The sequence below is a fragment of the Lepidochelys kempii genome, chromosome 16, assembly GCF_965140265.1.
Source record: "Lepidochelys kempii isolate rLepKem1 chromosome 16, rLepKem1.hap2, whole genome shotgun sequence".
NCBI classification, from domain to species: Eukaryota; Metazoa; Chordata; order Testudines; family Cheloniidae; genus Lepidochelys; species Lepidochelys kempii.
In genome coordinates this window covers 14,554,614-14,578,527 of record NC_133271.1, presented here as the reverse complement: position 1 = coordinate 14,578,527, position 23,914 = coordinate 14,554,614, and positions in this window count along the sequence as shown.

The window sequence follows — 23,914 nt, the reverse complement described above, 5'->3', positions numbered from 1 at the left end:
ACACCCCAAAACATGCCACGGGGCCTCCGTGACTACAAGGGATCAGGACCTCTGTTTCATGTCTCACCCAAATAACAGTTCTTCCTCCAGTACAGCACCCCCTACCACCAGGCTCGGCACTGACTCATATGAAATAGTCACTACTTCCTTTGCTGCTTCGCCTCCAAGCACTTGCTGAATAAAGTCAGTCAAGTCCATAGCTCAAGGCATCATTGTTTAGTAATTATTGTGACTCTTCCTTTCAGTTGATAAGGATCCAAAAGGGCACCTGTGTCATAGTCCAGATACCCAGCAAGTCTTTACAACACATGGAGCTGACCAAAAGCCCCGAATCCACCAGCAAAGCCCCACCAGGTGCCAGAGAGAACCAGCGAATCCCTTAGAGCCAAGAGATTAAAGACACACACTCTTGCAAGGTGCGAGAGTTACCCTCAGGCGCCAATCCCTTCCCCAAAGTCTCACTACAGAGATGAGCCAGCCAAATGAGTGATTTCAGAGTAACAGCCGTGTTAGTCTGTATTCGCAAAAAGAAAAGGAGTACTTGTGGCACCTTAGAGACTAACCAATTTATTAGAGCATAAGCTTTCGTGAGCTACAGCTCACTTCATCAGATGCATATCGTGGAAACTGCAGCAGACTTTATATATACACAGAGAATATGAAACAATACCTCCTCCCACCCCACTGTCCTGCTGGTAATAGCTTATCTAAAGTGATTATCAGGTGGGCCATTTCCAGCACAAATCCAGGTTTTCTCACCCTCCACCCCCCCACACAAATTCACTCACCTCAGCAGAGTGAATTCCAAACCCAAGGGGGCTTCCCACAGGGAATGTCTTGCCAGCAGCTCCCTCTCTTTGATATCAAGGGGGTCCCTGCTGATCCCATCTGCAGTAGTGTGGCACAGGCAGGGGATGCCTCACAGATAGAAGATCCCAGGCCATGACCATTTATAGATCAAAACTGGATCTCCAGCACAGGCCACAAAGAACCAGAGTAATATGTTCCTGGTGAGATACCTTGTCTCCAGCTTCTGCATGCTGGTATATTCAGAGGTGCCTAGGGGATTTAGGCACCTAAATCTCACAGAAATTCAGTGAGCATTCTTTGTCTAATGTTTCCCTCTGGAAACACCATCCTCGAGATCTAGCCCCAAGCACCATGTGTCTAATCTCAAGATCACGGGCACTGATCACAGCAGTGAGGTCTGTATGCTGCAGCCCTTCTGGATAGGTGCAAAGAGCCACCCTGGCCACAGACTTGATAGACATACAGTCCTATGAAGCCCCCTTCCCACCTCCCTAGGTGCCTCATCCAAGGGAGGCAAAAGGGGCAGTTTGGCCAAGGCCACTCATTTGAGAGAGCCCCCCAAAATGATGGAGGGGCAGCCAGGCCAAATTTGAGTGAGTGGCATTGCGAGATGGTGCATCACCACTCAGATTTGGTGTCCACCATCGATAGTGCTAGGTGTGACTTGCCTGCTGAGGCTGGGCCCAGATCCCACCATTGGGTTCATTGTGCCGGACCCAAGGCAACCTGCCAGGCCGAGAGCCCAGAGGCAGAAGCAAGGTGGGGGACAGGTGGGACCAGGAATGGCTGCTCACCCGCATACAGGGCAAATCCCCCCATCCTCAGGCCTAGGGCCCTTTGTCTGTTCTCCTCTTCAACTCTTCCATCTCCATTTCTTTGGAAGGAGGGGAGACCCTGAGGCCCTCAAATACCTCCGTGCAGCTTGAGCCTCATCATGGCCAATTTTTCCTTCCCCACCACTGCCAGGGGTTGCTGGCTGCATTTTCCGTTTTTGTTAGCATCGCCCGTCTGGGATGGATCCCAGGGGTATCAGACAAGGCCTGCCAGCTCCTGTTGCTTTTTGACTCACCGCGCCATAAAACCCACCATAAATCCTGCCCTAAAAGTTCTTTATAGAGTCCACCTGTCCGCAGCGAGTAAATCACTTGTTCTAAATTAAATTCTGTGAAAGCTGAGTGGCACAGGGTTCCGTGTCTGGATTTATTCAGGCGCCAGGAACATAGTAATTTTCTAAGTCAACATTCTGTCCCTGCTTTATTCATTCGCTGATCATGATCAAATGGAATTATACACACACACGCGCGCACACACTGGCCAGGTGGTTCTCACGTTGAAATAGCTGTATGAAATGTACATCCCTGAGAAGGGGCAGTGGGAGACAGCTTGCATGCAAAGGACAGAATTAAATCAAGACCTATCGACTCCCCCTGACTCCTGTTCTTATACATCTTTCTGCTCGTCTTTTCCTGCACTGGCTTCTCCTATGCAACAGCAAAACTATCAGGCAAAGGCCTTGTTAGACACACACCTAAGGGGACGCTGATGTGCCATTCATTAAGGCTCATTCACGGCCTCTTTCCTGCTGGTTTCCAGACAGTGCAACTTTACTCTCTTCGCCTCTTCCATCTCCGCCACCTTTCTCCTGCGTGAAACAAGAGGCTGTTTATTCTTTGGTAGTGTGGGAGCAGAATGGCGTCCTGCCCCTTAACTGAACCCTGAAATCCTCCTCAGAGGAAGGCAGGAGGGAGAACCGTGCCAAGTCTCTTGGCTGCCAGTGGACAGAGCGGTTCTCCGTTGGTGGATTTCTTGGGCTGAATGAGGCTCTGACAAGGAAGGAGAGGCAAACACCGGTATCTTCTGGCACCAGACCCATCATGCAGCTTTGTCCACTGCCACTACCCTTCAGCTGGTAGCTCTGGGAGCCTTCCCATTAGAAGAGCTCGAGCTGACATCTTGATTGATTCCCTGGCTAATGAGCAACACAGCTGTTTGGAATATTTGGCTCTTGGTGTGCTTTATATTTTGGGGGGAGAGATTTAAGTGCTGTGCCCTCCAGGGGAGGCTTGCAGGAGAATTTTAACAATGGAGGCAACTTTCTGAGGGAGACTGGGGCCATTGTCAGGCTGTGCCCCTGGAACCAATTCACCAGACTAAGATGTGGGCTGGGCGGCCGCTCCCTGCTGCCGCCTATTCAGGCCGACGTGCTTTGACCCCCTGTGAAGTTTAAGCTAATCTGATGCCAGTTCTCCCACATGTCAGAGGAGCCCAAGGCTCATGGTGGGTCACAGCCTCAGCAATTGAATGGGAGGAGTCCTTAGACCTCCTCCCCCAGTCGCTCTCATTCCAACCAATGGGAATAAAATACTACTCAGTGTGACTCAGAACTAGGCCATAAGAGAAGGAAGGAGACGGGGGTGGGGAGACTGGAGGACCAGTCCCCAAAGCCTCCAGGGTCTACTTGGGTGAAGTTGTGGTGGCCGCCATCTTGTCCAACATGTTGCATATTGATGTAGGTGAAATACCCTGGGCTTGTCCTGGCAGATTTCATCGTGCATATTGACAAGGCTGCAAACATAAAAAACCCCTAAACTCATCTCCTCATTTGCCTTTCTAGGACTTTCACAGGTCATCTCTGCTCCAAACCAGGCATCTGGTCACACCCTGGACCAGATCTTCAGCCTAGATGTCAACTTCTGGGCATCCTAAAGGAGTCTCCGCCCAAGACTTGTGAATCTGACCTGTGGCCCCTCCTGGCTAGTGAAAGAGAGATGTGAAGAGCTGGTACCACTCCTGTCTGAAACAGCAAACACTTATTTCAAAGAAGGAATCTTCCCTTGCTTCTTCAAACATGCAATAGTCTGACCAATGCAGAAGAAACACTCCCTGAATATACATTGGTTCTAGCCAACTGCTGCCCAGTATCAAACCTCCCATTCCCGAGCAAGCCCTTTGAGAAGCTAGTCCAAGGCCATCTCATACAATTGAAGCTAGTATTCTCAACCCAGCACAATCTGGAGTCAGGCCAGGACATTAAATTGAAACTGGTTTAGCAGCACTGATGGATGATCGTCTCTTGTCAATGAACAGGATGATCCATTCTCATCCTCTTGGATCTCTTTGCAGCATGACACTTTCAATCAGGAGATACTTGAGAGACCTGTTAGAGGTCCAGGATAATGTGCTAAAATGGTTTGAGTCCTTCCTGGAAGGATGCATCAATGAGTAATGATGAGGAAAAAGCACCTCCACCACTAGATGCTTCACTTGTGGAGTCTCGCAAAGATCACTTATTTCTCTGGTCTTTTTCAACATGGACATGCAGCCAGTGGGTGAACTGGTCGGAAAACGAGGACTCAAATTCCAGCAATATGCAGTGATGAATAGTTCTACCTATTCTTCACCACATACAGCCACATTAAGATGTCCTAGTGCTTGGACGAGATCAGCTCATGGATGAAGAACAGCTGGCTGAAGCTGAACCAAAGCAAAGCAGAGTTAATGATAGTGGTGGTCAGATGAAAGAATTTAAGAGTTGACAATTACTGTGCAGTCTTCTTTGGTTGCAGGTAAACACCCATGGTGGGTCAATTCAATGCATAGTTTAGGAGTACTCTTGGATTCCTTTTTGATGCTAATCTTTCAGATAGAAGCATTCATGAGTAACAGTTTTTACCCTCTTTGGTTGGCTAAGAGACTCTGTCCTATCCTCGTGGATAATGACCTGGCTTCAGTTCTGCATGTCTCTGTTACCTTTCAGCTGCACTACAGCAATGCGTTATATGTGGGCATAAAGCCATCAGGGTTTAGGAAACTCCAACTATACAGACCACTTCAGCATGTCTCCTCAGCAACACAGGTCGAACTGAATACCACAGCAACTCCCTGTCCTCCACTGTCTACACTGGCTTCCCATAGACCATCAAAGCAAGTTCAAGGTCTTGGTCCTTATCTTCAAGCAGCTCCATTGCTCTCTAGATATTCATGAGCCAAGGATATCTAAAAAGACCACCTAAATCTCTGGAGTGAAGGCTGTGGTTGACTTCTCTGGTCCTGTGACACAATGGCACTCTACAGTAAAGGTGAAGCTCTTCTGTGCAGGAGACAGAGCTTTCTTGGGGGTGGTCTGAGGCAATGGAATGAACTCTTATGGGAATCAAGGTCAAAGCAAACCTCACCACCTTCTGCTTCAAGTGCAATGCACATTTCTTCAACCTCCCTTCTGTAGCATAAACATATAGCAACATATAACCTGCCCAGAACAATCACACAAAGAAATAAAAAAGATAAATAAACTTCCCCCTAAAACACAAAACAACACTGCTCTTCCAAAACAAGACACTCCACTATACACACTTCTCCCTCTAGCAGAGCATGAGAGAACAAAGGACATGGGACAGATATTAGTCACATTACTTAATGCACTACTGGAAGGTACTCAGATATGATGATGAGGAGGAGGAGGAGGAGGAGGAGGAGAAGCATGGTATAAGAACCTATATGGAATAGAATGCAAACATTACAAAATGCAAGTACTCACCCAAGAGGTGCTGGGGGAGTTGAGAAAGAGAATTAAGGGGCTGGATAATTATATGACAAATGACCCAATTTATAGTTGCACAGGGTAAAAGAAGAACCTGCTGCAGGTAGTCAGATGGTCACTGCAGGGCTCAGGAAGGATTCTTTGTGCATTTCCCTGGAACAGGCATATTACTGGGGTGGAGTCACAGAGTTTAAGGCCGGAAGGGACCACTAGATCCATTCTGACCTTCTGTATATTACAGGTCACCAATGCTACCCAGCTGCCAGCAATGGGAATGAGACCAAAGTGTTACAGCTCACTGGAGACGAGAGTATTATGTGTCACAGGGAGAGAATAGGAGGGACCGAGGTGCACCAGTGCTCGAGGCCCTCGCAGTGGCAAAGAAATGGCTAAGCAGCATTCCTGATTATATAGACTGATGGTCTAATCTGTTATGGCAAAGCCAGGAGTAGAAAAGAACAAGCAGAGAGGGGCACTACAGCAAGCACCATTTCCCCAGTGCAGACGCCATCATAACAAGGCCGAGAAGGCCCCAAGCCAGTGAGCATCTGCCAGCTTCATGTAGAAAGTAACACAGTGGGAACTGAACAACCAACCTCTGGGAAGCCAGTTCCAGCTTTGTGCCTCCTTGTCCCTGACTTGAGATCAAATGTCAATGTAGCATCAAGGTGTTAAGTGCATGGAAGACACAAATGTATCCCACTTGGATGGGGCAACAAGGAGGGCAGGAATAACGAGAGATCCCTACAAAGAGGCAATGCCATCCGGAGATCCACACTCCAGAGGCAAGGTGAACGTTTAGGAAGGGCAGAACCCGTGCTACCATGGGATTCCTGTTCAGCCCAACCTGCTTGACTCTCTACTGCACCTTAGCCTGGCTCCTCACTACATTACATCTACTACATTACCCTGGCTTCTCTCTCAGAAATCTGGAGAGTGCTGCTCTTCATTCTGGTCCCTGAAACTGCAGCTGTCCCAGCAGCAGTTCCTCCCCCTGCTGAGCCGCTTGGTCTTTCCCTCCCTGTGGTTCCCCTTCCCCTTGCTGAGAAGCAGAACAGGTTGTTTTGCAGTCAATGACTCTGCTGCCACTGAGCACATCAGAGCCAGAGCCAAAATCCTTTTGCTGGTTCATCCTCGTCCTGCAGTTCCCCAGGTACCAGGGCCAACCCCTTCCTCTGTGTGAGAGCCGGAGCAGAGCGGCTCCAGTAATATGGAGAAGGTTACGGCTCAGCAGGAGGACCGTTCGCTCACTGCAGCTCCTCTCCACTCTCTGCCTGCCATAATTAATATCCTTTCCACTGCAGGCTGTGAGGATCTGACAGCCTTTATTTTTAACTCCACTTAATGACACAGTATTAAGACAAAATGCAACTTTGGTGAGCCCCAGGCGCTGGGGAGGCACACAGGCCTCGGAGCACTGCTGTACCTGACGGGCAGGCTCCAGCATACAGCCACGTGTGAGAGACATAATGGGTTTGCCCTGCCAAGCTGGGTCTGAGATGGTGCAGGGAGTGGGCATGGGGAACATCCCACAGATATGTCCCTAGTCTCTGTGAGGTGCTTCATCTGGAGCTTGATCCTGCCCCACTGAGGTGGAGTGAGAGTTTAAACATGAAGGGGAGTTTGGTCTTTGACTTCAGTAGGAGTGAGGTGTCTCCTCGGTGGCTCTGGATGGATAGTGAGGGGGGCGTTGTCAAGGGACTGTGAGAAATCTAGGACACTAACATGGCTCCAGTCCAGGAGAGGTGTTAAGGGGGTGTGGAGATCTCTGTTCCTCCACAGGAAGGAAGGCAAACACAGGGCTGATGAAACAGGAGGGAGTGACTGCAACTAATAACTGAAGACTTTGGTTCAGCCACAAGGCAGGGGTAGGGCAGGCAAGGCTTAGGGGTTTGAACTGATATTCATCCTTGTAGTATCTGTGCACCTTTCAGGGTAAATCAATACAGCTCCCAGGTGAGATGTAGCAAGGCCACTAGTGACTTTAATGGAATTTTCAGCACTTCTCCCTTCCCTGGTTATAGGAAAGCCTTCCTTGCAGTAGGCTGTAGGTGTGTCCATTCCAGGATATTAGAGAGACAAGGTGAGTGAGGTAATAACTTCTATTGGACCAGCCACCTTGTCTCTCTTCCTTTTGGTCGGTCTTTTTGAGGGAGAGATGATGGAGGGGAAGTTACTGTTATAAACCTTCTGAGCATCTCACAGTCTGGAGCTGTTCACTTTGTACCAGCGACAGTGTTGCAGCTTGCAGAGATGCCATCTGTCTATTACATGAACTCTGGGGTGATCTCCCATTTAAATTAGTCTATTGGGCTTTATACAGCACCTACTGCTATGGTAACTAGCGTGTGTGGAGCGTGATTGGGCAAGGCAGGGCCTCACACTTGACAAACGCCATCGGCTATGCCGGTAACGGCTCCTCACTCCGCATTGCCAATGTATCTAAATCCCTGCAGCACACGATTTGGCTCTTTCAGCATAACACAGTTCTATAAATGCAACTTCTGGCCTGACCTTCAGCATTCCTTGCTTTTCCAGTAGTAGGAATGCAGTGTGCCTCAGTCCTGACTGGTAGCACCTCCTGGTTATCCAGACATGGCCCCCTCCCAAACAGAAATCCTTAATGGCTGAGCTGTGTGTTGCTTTTGTGGAGAACAGTCCTTGTAGACCAAGTTAAGAACAATGAATTCATCTTGCTTGCTTACTGAAGCCCAGATCTCCAGTAGCAAGAGGCTGGAGAAACCCTTTCTGTGATGCTAAATCCTCCTTTGGCACCTGGCTCATAGAAGCATGGTCAGAGTTGACCTACAAGGTTGGCGGTACACAGCGATCTCAGTCCTCTGTCCATCCTGCGATGAGGGAGAACCTCCCCTACTGTTAACACCACTGACACTTGGGATTCCAGGCCAGCACCCAGAATAATTGCTGCTCAAGATTACTTTATGACACAAATGTTGACATTCTGTTGGCATAAGTTCAATAATGTATGCAGATTGCATCCTTCTAGTGCCGAAATTACTACTTCTCTGCAAGAAATAGTCAGGTTACTTTCTGCTTTGATTTCCAGGAGATAATTCCCCTTCAGGAGTCTTGTTTGTGTAGAATGCGGAGGAGGGGAAAAGGAGAGTGAAAGATTGATCATGCATCAGAATGGATGAATAAAATAAAGAGACCTGGCTTTGTCTTTCATGCGTGCATGGGTGGAGGGATATTGGAGGTAATTCTCTGGGTTTAATCTTCCCTCTGTCTCTCTCATCTACTAGGGAAGTGGGGAGTGTGACACTTAGATTCTTTCTTTGACTGGTTTTAAGGCGTGCCTTTGAGCAAAAGTCCCAAGATGCTTTGCAGTTAAGCTAACTTTAAGGAGTGGAATTTTACTAAGCAATAACCTTTAGCATATTTTGAAATGGCTGGAACAGATATTTCAGCAATATTAATGGCAAAATATGTGCAAGGGGAATAACAAATACTGTAATATTGTCCAAAAAAGGGAATAAACAATGCCTAACCATAAGGTATTGTGGCAGTTAGAAAGTTACAAGGAACAGAGAACTTAGAGTAATTATATCCTGGTTACTCTTCATTGCTTATCATTTCACCCCTTCACTATTTCCTCCACTTGGTATCAGAGGAACAGCCGTGTTAGTCTGTATTCGCAAAAAGAAAAGGAGTACTTGTGGCACCTTAGAGACTAACCAATTTATTTGAGCATGAGCTTTCGTGAGCTACAGCTCACTTCATCAGATGTTTACCGTGGAAACTGCAGCAGACTTTATATACACACAGAAATCATGAAACAATACTGTCCTGCTGGAGGTATTGTTTCATGATTTCTGTGTGTATATAAAGTCTGCTGCAGTTTCCACGGTAAACATCTGATGAAGTGAGCTGTAGCTCACGAAAGCTCATGCTCAAATAAATTGGTTAGTCTCTAAGGTGCCACAAGTACTCCTTTTCTTTCCACTTGGTATATGCTTCTTCTTGTCTTAGGTTATTTCCTAAGAAATAGTGAGGAAGTAAGACCATTGGCAGACTGGGCGCAGGCTATCAGAAACTACGGAGAAGGTCTTCCTCAGAGGTTGGTATCTGTATGCCTCTCTGTATACGTGCTGCCTTGACTAACTGTGAGTTTAATAAATCCAATCAAAACTGACTTATCCAAGGTCTGTTATTGAATGAATTTAACTTCAAAGAATGTTATCAACTAAATGCAATATCATAATCAAGATGTGTCAGTTATTGGCTATTAATTGGTTGTCGATTATTGACACATTATTATCATAAGGAGGTTACTCCTCCTCAAGGAGGAACTTTCTCTCAAAGAATACCAAAGTGCTGCATTTAATGGGCCATGATAGACTTGTTCTTCAGGACTCAGAGGCATACGTGAACTTACTAATTATCGTCTGTCATATGGGGCTGCATAGAGGCCACGACTTCATTGTGCTAGGCACAGTGCACACACATAGTAAGGTACAATCCCGGATCTGAAGAGTTTAAGGTCTAAATAACAAGACAGATAGAGGGTGGGAGGGGAAGCAGAGACACGATGACTTGCCTAACTTCACATCACAGATCAGTGTCAGAGCCAAGAATAGAGCTCAGACCTCTTGACTCTTTGCCCACGGTGCTAGCTTCTAGACCATATTGCCACACTCACTGGAAGTAGCATATTAGAAGAAGAGATGTCAAATCATTTCACAAAAGTGCCCTTCATGACCCAGGTTATAAAACGAGAAGGGGCCTCATTTAAGAGAACGTTGTCATGTTCTAAGAAGCCTGGATCTGGGAAAGGACATTGATGGAGCTGGATCTTTAATGTTTTTTTTTTTTAAACTGAATTAACACCAAAAGATATTCAAAAAGAAAATGGGACAGAAGGAAATATCTTCGAAAACAGACTCTTGGAAAATACAGTTGCACATCAATGAAGAATTTATTTCTGGAGGCACAGAAAAGAAACCTCCATCGAGCAGAGCCTCAGACACTTGGGAAGGAGGCCCATGAGTGTCTCAGAACTAGGGGTGAAGGTCTCTGCTCCAGACCAGTTTTGCAAGAGATTAGGATTCATCTCTGCTCTAACATGTATAGGGACAATTTATTCCCCAGCATGAGCCCACTAAAATCAACTGAGCTACACAAAGATTGAATCTGTCTCTTTGAATTTGCTATGCCAGCGAACACCATTGGTCCATCTACTCTGATAACTTCCTGTAGCCAATATCCAGTAGGATAGAGGAAGTCAAATTGGCCAAAAACCTCCCAAAGGTTACGTAATGCACTAAACTATCATACATTGCTCACTATGGGGAAGGAAATCTCATTCCTAGCCCCTGCAGGCTTATGCCCTTAAACCTGAGTTTTGATCTCCCTTTTGTGTGCTGATTTACACAGCAGCTGCAGTATTAATGAACAGGAAAGTAACCACTGTTTGAAAAAGGCAATCTTGGTCACTTCTTTGGATCAATGACCTTCTCAGGCAGTGATTTCCGAACATCAACTATATGCTGGGAGCATGTGTCTGCCTTTTCATTTCACTAATTGCTTCCATGTTCTCGCGCTGCCTAATGGAAAAGAGCAGGTCTGATCAGTTTCAACTGAAGGGGCTTGTGTGAAATGAGCTCCTGAAATAACTGGGCAAGGATAATTGATACCACGGGGAGCGTTCATCTTCTTTAGGCCTTTACTGCTCAGGAGGGATCGATTTTCTAGGGTTTAGCCAAAGCGGGAGCCCAAGACTCATTCTCGGTCATTGTCCCAATGGCCATTTAACATGAGGAACTGTGGCCATTATTTCCTCATGGGGAATTTAGCATGGAAAGATCTGAGGAGCAATTGAATCAAAGATTTTGGGGGGGACCCTCGACCCTCTCCTACCCTGGGCTCAGAGGCACACAGCAGCTATCACCTCCCTGTCACCGTTCCCCTGAGCCATCCAACCCTTCCACCCGCCATCTCCTCTGGTGCAACACAGCTAAGGTTTGTTTAGTCGTCTTCAAGTGAACATGGCATATTGGCCAAAGCCCTCCACGAGAATCCTGTTAATTTGTTTGATGAGATGATTCCAGCTGCAGCCAGATGAAGAAAAGCTGATTGGTTCTTTTGCTTAAACTCTCCATAATGAAATGACCCAGCTTTGTGTCTGTCCTCAACAGGGCAGCCAATCTCAGCAAGAGGATGGGGAGTGTGTGTGTGTGTATGTGGCGGAGGGGAGAGCTGCATCTAATGGCACCATTTCCATTTCACAAGAGCTAATCCTGCCTAAGTCAATGAAGCCCTGGCATGCTAATAAAATTGGGTCGGAATGCGTTCAGTTTATTACAGCTTTTTAACCTCCACTTCTTAATTAGCCTGATGTGGGGCTAAAATGGGAAAAAAAGAGCATTTTCTCCAGCGCGTCTTTCGCAGGCAGAGCAGAAGTGCTGACTTGAGATGCTAATCTCCTTGGAGACTTCAAAAATAATACTCAGACCATCCAACATTTATTTAAAGGGGGGGGGGGGGGGATAGAGTAAGGCTTTAGCATTTCCATCTCAGCCTTCTGCCAAGGATTTCAGGGTGTTTTGCACACAGGCATGGAGTAAGTCTCACCACACTCCTCTGAGGAAGGGAAGGGTTATGTCCATTTAACAGATGGGGGAAACTGAGGCACAAAGAGGTGACTGGCAAAATTCTGCCCTGGCTTGTGAAGCCAATGGGAGCAAAGATGTTGCATCCTCCGCTAGAGAAAAGATACCGACCCAGATGGGATGCTTCTGTTTGAGCTGGCAGGAAATGCCCCTGAAGATCATCTGGGCTGCTCAGACACGAGGGCATCTCCTAGCTGCCTGAGGGAGACCAAGCCATCCCAGAACCCACAGGCTGAGCCTTTCCTGTATGGCAGTGGTAAGTAGGCCAAGCTATTAGCTAGATGTCTCTCCTAACAGGCTCTTGAGCACCAGGGAGAACCTTGCTCTGTTGCTTACACAAGGGAAAGGTGTGTGTGTGCGTGAAGTGACCTGGAGCTTCCTTACAACCCCATCTTGTGCACCAGTGTGACACAGGGCAGGATTTAATGCCATCTGACTAGCCCAAGAGACCCAAGGGCAAGATTCACAGCCTCTCACCCCACCCCACGGAGAGTCCTTGGGGAAGAGAGAACCAGAGGGGAGAAGGGATTTTGGAGGGAAGCTGCTTTTATAAACAAGTAATCTTGCTCATCTGCCTTCCTCCTCCCCGCCGCCCCCCATGCCAGGCAGAGCGAGGGAAGGAAATGTGCATTTCCCCCCCATTACACTCTCCAGCTGAATAAAATGTGACTTTCCCCCTAAATAATTCATGGCCTGTCTTCCTCCGGAAAGTTTTGGTTAGTGCAAAATGACACTTTGTGCCCTTTAATGCTCTGATGAAATATCCATCCATTTATAATTTAGGAACTGGCAGCTGGTAGTGGGAGCACAGGCGAAGTGTGGGCATCTGCAGGCAGATCCCTCGGTGTTAGCTTCCTCCAAGGTCTTGGGAGGAGAGGGCTTGGGAAGCGGTGAGGACAAAAGCAGTCAGAGAAAACCCCACCCACGTCTGTCCCGCGTTATGATTTCCCTGTGGGATGGGGATGGGAAAGCACCTCCAGTGCGGCAGTAGGAAGGATGGTGGCTCTCACCCCACAGAACAACTTTCCCCCGTCACCAGGTAAACAGGGCAAGGATGACAAGCCCACACCAGTGTATCAAGGGAGAATATAGTGCTGCTCATCCACAAGAGGAGGGCACTGTTGTCTCATGGATGGGGCACTGGACTGGGTCTCAGGAGACCAAGTTTAAATTCCTGGCTCTGTCAGTAGCTGGTGGGTGGGTGACCTTTGGCAAGTTACTTTTTGTCCTGTGCCTCAGTTTCCCCATCTGTAAAATGGGGATAATGCTACTGACTTCCTTTGTAAAGTGCCTTGAGATCCACGCGTGAAGAGCTAGGTATTATCATCACCGTCCTCATGTGTAGGGAGGCACAGAAGAAGCAGGCTGGTCCAGTAGTTAGGGCACTAGCCTGGGAGATGTGAGTTCGAATGCGTGCTCCACCAGAAACTTCCTGCATAGTCTTGGACATTCATCCTCTCTAGACCGCCATTCCCCACTCATAAAATGGGGACAATAGTACTGCCCTACCTCACAGGGGTGTTAGGAGGGTAAATACATGGAAGACTGTGAGGTGCTCAGATGTTAAAGTAATGGGGGGGCATGTAATTACTATAGACAGAATAAATACACACCCGGTGAAAAGGTAACAAGCTGGTGTGTGTTTGTGTCTGTAAGGCCACATGAACTGGCCAGGTAGTGTGGTACAATGGGTAGAAAGCAAGGCACCCTGTGACATCCCTTCACATAAGATCAAACTTGTTTGTCCTCACAGACTGAAAGAACACCTGGGGATTCATTTGTGGCCCAGATATAATTTCAAAGGTTCATTGTTTTACCCCAAAACAGGGTAATTCTGCTTGCTCTTATTTTTTCATCCAGCCCTGACCTCTATTGATTAGAACTTTGCTCAGGCTGTAAACTGTCCATTGTGAATGATACAATACTCAGTTTGCCCACAACCAGCCAAAGTGAGATAAGCATCTCTTTTCCCCTGCCTTCCCAGAAGTATGTGGATTAGCGTTGTGTGACCTGTCTACACTTTGCTTTCTCTTTGAAGGATATGAACAGTTGTGGTTGCCCAGTCACAAGTTTCCACACGGCTCTTTCTAAGCAAGCACATGTATTCTTAAAGTGAAAGCATTACAGAGAAACCATATAAAAATGATAAAAGTTCCTATCTTCCTGCTAAAAGCTTACCAGAGATCACCCCCAGAGATCACCTACCCATGAGGGGCTCAGGCAGGTGTCAGAGGAAGGATCGGGGCCTCCCTTGGACAGAAGGTCCTGTCCATTTGCTGGATCAGAAAGCAGACTATTTAGACAAAAAGTCCTTTGTTTGTTGGTTTCTGGACAATCCAATTTGAACTGGCACATGCACCAGCCTCTCCCGGTGGTGGCATCTTTCTGGAAGTGTTACAACCTGCGTGAATTTGCCTAACTGCTCTTAGTTCCTGGAGGACTGTGTTCACCCTCCCCCATGGAATTACATACAATTCCTGGCCCACAATGTTACATCAGCTGAATACAGTAAGATCTCCCAAACATATGGCAGATAATTGCCATGTCTGCCCCAGTTGTAGTGAAAGTAGCTACAGCTTAGCAGAGTTTCTAGGCAAACTGTTTCTCCTGGTCATGTCTGAGATGTGCATCTGATCAGGGGCCAGGCTGGGGGAGATGGCCCTATGCCAGGGGGAATCCCCCTACATCAGGGGAATTCCCCACTGCCGAGTGAAACCAGCTTTTAGACGTAGTGGATGGTTTTCAATCAACACATTTTTTCCGACCAAACTTCAGGAGTTTGTCAAACGTGATTCCCCCCACCCCCTCCAGAAAATGCTGTTTTCAATGAAAATTGCTTCATGGGAAAATTCAAAGCAAAAGACACATTCTTTGGGGTTTGGGTTTGTCTGGAATTGAATTTTTCAGATCCAGAGCCAAGAATCAAGACCTTCTGTTCTGATCCGCTAGTCTTTACAGCCCATATGCCCTGATGCAAATAACTATCCCAGGTCAGAGCAACACAGAATCAGGCTGTGCGCAGACTAGTGGGAATGGGTCAGATTTCGATTCTATTCTCTTTGTCTTGCTATCTGTGGCTCCATCTTTGAGGTATAATTAGCCACAAATTCCTGCAGCTCTCCTCTGCTCTGACGGCATAGTGCAGCAGTGCCTTTGGCCATGGGCTTTTTATGGATATTTCATTAACATTCGAAGATGGCACTTACTTGCTAATGATCTTCCAACATTTAATAAACACAGCCCAAGAGTTTTATAACCTGTTAACTTGCAAGTGGCAGTAATTAAACAAAAAATGGTAAATAATTAAGGTCTAATTACATGGTATCAGTCATTTCATTTTCCGGCAGGCGCTCTAAGTGCATTGCCACTGCTGATTGGGGGCTCATTTCTGAATTGCTCGACACTCCTTTGAATGCAGCTGGATGGAGAATCAGGAGCCATGCGGGTTTATGGTAGAGAAGAAAGGGAAAATGTGCTTCATTAGCTGGGTAATTGTCCCTTTCTACCTCTGAAGATAATTCCCACTGAGGCTGTTGCAAGACATGAGTTTTGGGAGCCAGAAAATAGAGTCATTCATGTCTCCAGTTCTTGTGACAGACTGAGTTGTAGACAAGGGGCTGGATGCAAAAAAACCCAGGCCTAAGCCACATGCACACAGAGGTCCAAAGATCCTCCTAACCTTGGACTCTGGATTTAGATCCAGAGTTTGTGATTTGGCCTTCATGTAATGGGATGAACCAAAATCCAGGATCTAAGCAGATGTTTATTTTTGGAGGGTTGTGGCTGGATTCAAACTCATGACTAAATCTTCAGCTGGTGTAAATCGGCAGAGTCCATCCAACCTCCAATTCATAGCAGTTGAGTTTCTGCATCTCAGACCTATCTCCAGTGGCTACTGGAGAATATCCTCAGGACACAGCCACTGCATGCAGGATCCTCCATTGCCTGATGAAAGAGGAGGGACTATCAGCTGGGAGACCATAGCTGTCTGTCTATAGGACAGGGACAATGAAGCAGGCAGAGAGCTGGTGAAAAAGGGAAGGGATGGATGCACTCTGAGCATCTGTAGCCTTCTGTTTATGCACAACACAGGGACAGCACACGCAAGTGCCTCTGTTCTCTGTGTTTCTAATAGACGAGAGCTGTACGGGCAGACACAGGGCTAATAAAAGGGGAGGGGAGCTGATAGCTCTGAAAACTGAAGCTCCCTGTCTCACCAGAGGACAGGGATAGTGCAGGCAGACACCAGGCTGATAAAAGGATTAAGGAAAATAGCATGGAGAAATGGAGCCCATGGGAGGGTAGCAATTGTCTACTGCTGGGAATAAATGGTGTTCCTATTTGGGGGAGTTGGTTTAATTGATCTGAAGGCCTCTAGCAGACCTTTGCTTAAGCAGGAGCTGTGCAGATCTTCTGGGCAGCTTCCCTGAAGATAAGCCCTGAGCTGGTTTGTTTCATTTAACCTCCTGATCACCGGCATTATCTTATTCAGAGGGTGAATCCCTCTCTGTTTTGTGGCAAAGTCATACTCTGCTTAGCCCCCCCAAAACAAGGGGAACACGTGCAGTGTTCCCACTTCAGTGACGGGGGAGCCAAACCGGCAAGGCGTTTCTTTGCAATTTCCTTGGCATCTCGTTCAGTGATGCTCTGGCTGGTAAAGAATTGATGAAAAGTAAATTCTCCACAGGGAGAAACTAGCGTGAAGCTGCATGGGGTGGCATGAGAAAACCAGTGCAAAGCCTCCTAGAAAACAGGGACACGTCAGTCGCCTCTGGCTGTGCACGAGGTGTAGTGCTGTGTTCCACGAACCGCAACATTTTCAGGACACAGGATAATTGTCACATGGTCCTGATGCTAACTAGCTGATGGCCCTGGGTCATGTGGTACTGCTAGCCAGCCTATAGCCCTGGGCCCACACGCTACTTGTGACCTCAAGGCTTTAAGTCTAAATGGACTGAGGAGATGTTCTGCTATGGAAGAGGTTCACTGGAAGGATTCAGATTTGGACTGGGATTTGACAGCACTGAAATCTCATGTGAGAGGTGGGGATCTCTCACAAGCTCAGCCCAAGAGGAAGGAAAAGAGCTACCAGCTGCTACCTCTCCCCCAGTTCTCTTCTCATCTTCAGCCCCTTCCGTCCGGACTCTTGCTGCTCCCATCACATCCCTTTTAGAAAGGAGGTAGGGGGAGCTGATATTTCCCCACAGCTGACCCATTGCTCTGGCCTCCCTGCAAATTTTTGCTCTCAGAGCAGGCAACTACAATCCTTCCTCTGGCCAGAGAGAAAGCGGGTAGACCCTTCCTTACCAAACCATGGCTGGGTCTGTTGTACTTCTGGGCCAATGGCCCTACTTAAACACAACACACTATGTTAAACAGTCCACAAGAGACAGATGTGTCAGGGCAATTTTCAATAGCAGCTAAGTGACTTAGGAGCGACTTTCAATGGGACTTGAGCTCCTAAGTCACTAACAATTAACTTACTATGTGCTCATCCTAACCTATTCCCCAGAGCAGGTTGGCCGCCACATTCTGTACTTGATGAAGCTTCTTCAAAAGGTAGCTCCACGTAAGGAATATTGCAGTGCTCCAACCCGGAGATGGTTAGATATCCCTCAAGGTCTACATCATCAAGGAAGGGCTTCTACTTCTTAGCAAACTACAGAGGGAAATAGAGAGTGGCATTGCTACTTGGGAATCCAAGAGCAGTTGGGTTCCCAAAGCATCCCAAGATTGCCAGCTTCTTTGGTAAGCAATGAACACGCTCCATCAAGAGACAGTGAGAATGACGGACACTGCGACTTCTCCATTTGTTTTTAATGAAGTAACGTTATCTGAACTCCCATCACTAGTGCAGATATCATCCTATTGCAGTGCAATGATCTTTTGCCAGAGGAGAGTGTTTACAGAGCATTTGCTTAGAAGGCTTGAGGCACCATTCATCTAGACAGGAGACTCTGCAGAAAGCTCTTGTTGGGTCATTGCGTTTCAGCAGCAGCAGCAGAGAGGTTAGAAAAGCGGTAACATTTTGGTAACCGGAGCGCATGAGATGTGACCAGTGCAACAAAGCTTTCCCTTCTGCTTCAGAAAGGGTGTTGTTTGACACTGAGTCTGCCAGCTAGCGGCCTGACACTGCTGCAGACTTAACCAGCCAGTCTTGCATGTGGTGGTTGGACATGATACATGTGTTTCTTGCCAAAATCCTGGTCTGCTAGTAGCAAATATACCAGGCAAAGCAAAAAGAATTAAGCTGGTAGAAGCTGTGCTAAGCCCCTCTCTACTGGCAGCGGTTCCTTGCCTTATAAAAAGCTTACAAGAACTTGACACACAATCAGTGCCAAGGGGTCTGTTTCTTCCTGACTATATGGATCTCCATCATCCAGTCTTCTCATCGCCACTATTGTACAAACTCAATTGTCTTAAATTACCAGTGCCCTGCTCCTCCTGCCGTATACCTTGGTGTCTGTGCATTAAATATTTATTGCAAGATTCATTATTGAAGCATTAAATATTTATTGGCATGCGAGAAGGAATCGGATGATTTGTATTTGGTTTCTACAAATTGTCTCGGAGTTGAAAATGTCTGGTTTTTACCAGGCGGAGGAGTTGCTGATTTTTCACTCCGGGCCTTCTTTGTGGTAGCACTTTACTGCCTGTCCTTCAGACACCCTTTTCCCTACCGTGGCTGGCTGCCTGTGCTGTGGAGATTAACTTTGTCATCAATATGTTTGTGTTTTGTTTACAAACCCTACAGCTTAAGCCAATTTCTCCCTCCCACCCCCAAACTCCTACAAAGCAAGTACCCAAGATGCTCACCCTTCAATATAATTGCTATTGTTACTGGGAGACGTCTGCTTGTGTTGTGTCTCTTTAAGCAAAGTTTATGGCCTGAAAGGTAATTGATTTGCAATGGTATTTAAGATGAGAGCTCAGGGACACTGCTGTGCTCTTGTGCAGTACAGTTGCCTGGAGAAAACCATTGCCTAGGGAAAAACATTGACTTTTTGTGATGTGGTCTCTTCTGATTCACTCAGCAGGGGTGAGACTTGCTCTATTTTTATGGGATTGACTGCAATTTTTACAAAAGCAGTTTGGACACCACATTAAGTATGGAAGTTATGCTGAGGGTTAGCTGATGGGTGTGTGGGGGAGCAGGAGGGGAGGAGGATAGACAGACACTCCATGCTTTGCTTTTCTGCACACTCCATTCTCTTGCTCATTGTACCAGCCCATTTCTCAAGCAAAAAACATTTTAAGGAAGGGAATGGGATAGGCTGGGAATTGATGGAGGAGACTATGGGGTGATGAAGGGAGAGATGAATGTATTGTTGGAATGGGTACCCTGGATCTCACCTAGGAAAGGTGTTGGTGAAGGTTTTCCCCATGTAGCTCAGAGATTCATACAATCCTGGGCTTAGAGATGGAAGAGACCTGTTTAGTAGAAAGTCAGCTAAGCACAATAGATGAAATCCTGGCTCCCTTGACTTCAGTAGGGTTGGGATTTCACCCACTGTATTCAAAGGTGGATCCAGATTGCAATGAGGCCTGGGTTCTGGGTTCACACTCAAGGTTGAATCAGGCAGGTGTAGGCCTCGGACTCATACCTGATAGTCTCCAGACGCACCAAGCTCTTCTTGCACTAGCGTGGCTTCAGCAGAAGTCTTGTCCCAGTCAGTCACTGGACAGCATAGTTATTTCCCAAGGCCGGGGTGGGGGATATGTCACTCACAGAGGAAACCGAGGCGAGCACCACCACAATATAAATAATAACAGAAAGGTTGATCCTTTCAGCCTGTCATGTCTGCCACCTGCCAAGCGCAGGTGCAGCCAACTTGGGAATTTTTTCACACAAGCAGTTTGCCAGAAAAATGCAGTTTTGGATTGACTAAAACATTTGTGAATTTAGGTCATATTTGGTGAATCACTTTGGCTGAAAGAAAAAAAGATTTTTTTCCTCCCAAAAGAACTCAAAGTATTTAGTTTTGCTGCTTTTGAAATAAAATATTTTGACTTTTCATTTCAAAATGACATTTTGTTTTGAAATGTAGCTAGATTTATAAAAGGGTACAAACACCTCAGAGTGTAACTAAACAGAATGAAACAAAACCAACCAAAAATTGTTGTGGGTTGAACGAAACATGTAGCTTGACACAAAATATTTTTTGGGGGGCGGGGGGGGGGGGGGACGGTGTTTCATTTTGGCAAGAAAAAAAAATCCGTTTTGGGTGAACCTGACTTCCCCCCTATTATTTTTCTGTTCAGCTACTGAACCAAACCCTCAATTATTTGTTCAGTTCTCCTTCTGCTCCTCTCAGCCCTGCCAAACATCGCAGCTGGATCTAAGATAATCAGTTCCTAACATCTACAGTGTGCCTTGGATGTAAAGATGCTCTACAAAATACACACTCCTCACCCTGCTAGAGTGATTACAATCTATTGTGCCCGGCACTAGTCGGGACGTATTTATTCAGTTTATTCTTGATTCTTACATACGGATGCTTTGGACTACAATGACCCCTCTGAAGTCATTATAGGCACTTGCATCCATGAGTAGCATGGAGGGCACATTAATAGGCAGTGTATAGGAGGAGACAATAAGGGGCCCAAGGAGTCATTAAGTCTATTGTGTCAGTCTGACTGTAGCCCCCAGAGGCACTGAATCTACAAACTAAAAATAGCTTTAGGAAATGCTGTTGACACAGTTATTGTACATTGGCAGCAGCATCCTCCCCCCACCACCCACCCCCACACACAGGCCACCAGACCTGCTCAACATAACACACTATGGTGGGCATTCAGCTATGCTTGCATGTCAGGAATATCTAAAGGGGCAACCCTTTCAGCAACTAAAGCCCTTCTCATCATCCGAGTTTAGTACAAGGGAAGCTGTGATATTAAGTTTGGGCTAAATCCTACAAATGCCCGGAGATCAAGGCCTATTGTGCTAGGAGCTGTACAAATACATAGTGGGAGACAGTCCCTGCCCCAAAAAGCGTACATGCTAAAGAGACAAGGCAGACAGGATGGGTGGGGAAACAGAGGTGGTCTACTTATGGCTTGCACTTAATACTGGCCACTAGAGTTAAAATAAGGCAATCTGGTACCCTGGGCACATCCCACATAGATCCAACCCCATGTTGCTGCCTATCCTTGGGGTGGCAATGAAGGGGCCACTCACACAAGAGCTACCTGCTGGGGTTCATCCCCCACAACTACTGGATTACTGTTCCCTGCCTTCAAGTAAGCTGAAGTTCATCCAGAGAAGGAAAGCGTCACCTCAGTCAACCAAGCAGAGGACCGTAGGTGTGGCAGTCCTTCCCAACAACTGCACTGCAGGGCACTGACAGTTTGGCTGCAGTGAAGACCTCCTGTGTACAGATGCCTATGATGGGCTTGGGCAGGGACGGGGCATGCCAAGAGTATCAGATTTCAGAGATAAAAAACAATTAAGACAAATGGAGCAGTTCCCACCTCTCAGAGATATTTTTCCAGGCTCCCTGCAGAGTCAGGCAAATGCCACCACACTCAGGTCATATTTTCAAGCTTTCCTTCACCGTTGCTAGACCTAGGAACATTTGTTTTTTAATGAAAAGCTGAGACTTTGTTATCATCATGTGATTCCAGGAACTGGGGCCTGGGTAAGTGCTTAGGCCTGAAATCTGGCCCTGCTGACCACCACGTCTGGTACTGGCCCTTGTTGGGGACTATACGGATGATTGATCTGACCCAATATGGCCGTTGTTATGTCTCGGGCTCTTTACACTACAAAGCAGTATGAAGAAACTCCACAGGCACAGTTGGATCCCCAATACCCATGTTTACTAAATATACTCAAACACACCTGCTCTGACTGGTTTCTGGCAGCTTCTAAAACATAGAACACAGTAAGCACCATTTCACGGATCACAAACTTTTTAAAGGGATACTACCCTATTCCTATACAGCATACTCCCAGGAGGAAATTCTGAATCCTAGAAAATTGCAGGAAGTAAAACACAGAGAAAAAGATTGTGATATGGATTGCGGTTTTGAATTCCACTCCCAAAAAAGAAAAGGAACAAAACTATTCCCCGCCTGACCTGACTGTGGATTCTCCAACATGATGAGAGACAAGGTGGGTGAGGTCATATCTTTTCTTGGTATATCTTTTATCTCCTTCTGTTGGTGACAGAGACAAGCTTTCGAGCTACACAGAGATCTTCTTCATGTCTGGGAAAGGTACTAAGAATGTCACAACTAAAAGCAAAATCCAACAGATCGCTCGGTGTACTTATTTATCTGTGATAACTCTGAGTACCTTTCCCAGACCTGAAGAAGATCGCTGTAGCTTGAAAGCTTGTATCTCTAATATCTTGGGACCGACATGGCTACACCACTGCATCTTCAATAGGATGTCTAACTCACACTGAATAATGCGTATTGATCACTTCATTACAAGCTTTATTGTTCAGTGCATTACCAATTACCAGTTTATAAAAAACCAAGAGAGACAACATGTAGTGGGTAGAGTTTTACTTCTCTATCTACCCAGGTTTCCTACACCCACATTTCAGCCAGCAGGGAATTCTTATGATCATGTTATAAATCCTTGCAAAAATGGAGTTTATTTTTTGTCTAATCTTTCTAACGTTTTCTTAATACACATACACTCGCAAGAAGAAGAACAAAACATCAAACAAAGCAGAATTTGCATTTGGAAAGCAGAGACAGGAGCATTTAGTTGGAGATTGGTCCTGCTTTGAGCAGGGGGTTGGACTCGATGACCTCCTGAGGTCCCTTCCAACCCTGCTATTCCATGATTCTATGATTTCTTGCCATTTAATAAAAGCAAGAAATGTATGAAAATGTAGTGCTGGAAAACAGTGCCAGAGGGACAGTCTTGGAGACTGAACTCCTCTGTTCACAGAACGAGTGGTGTTTGGACATCGCCGTATAAACGGCCCAATATTCCCCCATCAATGTGACACAACCCTGTGCAGCACCCTAAACATTAGGTGAGACCAATGTTTAACCACCCTGGCGTGTCCTATCCTTTAGCCGCTGCTAAGATTACAAGCCACAGCAGGCCAGTCAATAGTAATGATGCGGGGCTTGTAAGGGGGTCACACCTGTCCACTAGCAACTGGACTGAGACCTGCTAAGCTGTTTTGTAAATGCTATTACTATCGCCACCTAGAGATGAGCAAAGAAGCGTGTCCAGAGCGATGAATGATTTTAGACAGTCGGCTGACACCATTCTGGGACGCTGGAAAAGTGGAGGGTTCGGATGACAATGCTGCTGCTGTGTCATGCCGATAACACAGCGAGCGAGCTGGCTGCCGCCCACCCAGCCTGGCATTTTTTTGAGTCCTGCTCTCAGCGTTTGCCTTTGTTGCTGGGTTTCCCTCCAAAGCACAGCAAAGGCGTTTGTCCGTCTCAGCTCTTGCGCTTCCAGTAACTTTTCTTGGCCTCAGACAGTAGAGCTGTGTAGTTAATTTCATTCCTTTAGACAAAGGGAGGAAGAGTGTTAAAAATAGGAAAGAAAGTTTTTTTTTTTTTTAAAGTCTGATGGGTAATGGTGCCCCTGATACGATAAGCAATGTCAGCTCTTGCTTGCGTCGTACCAGTCACAGCAAGATGTGAGGAACACAAACAGATTCCCTATAGACAAAGGAGTCCTGAGACCAGCTGAGCCTTCCTGCTCCTTTTTGCTAGTGCTGGGCTTTTGTAAGCTTCAATCAGCTCCTCATGACTCCTGCACCCCCGGTGCTTCCAGTAACAGCACTCAGTGCACTGATGTCCCATTGCTGAGTGTAGTTAGGCCCTGGTGGAAGGATTAGGGTTCTTTCTATTCCCAAGTTTCCCATATCAGCTACCAATAAACAAGTGGGACAGTGCTCCTGGCTCTTGGTACTGGATCATAGAATCAGAGGACTGGAAGGGACCTCGAGAGGTC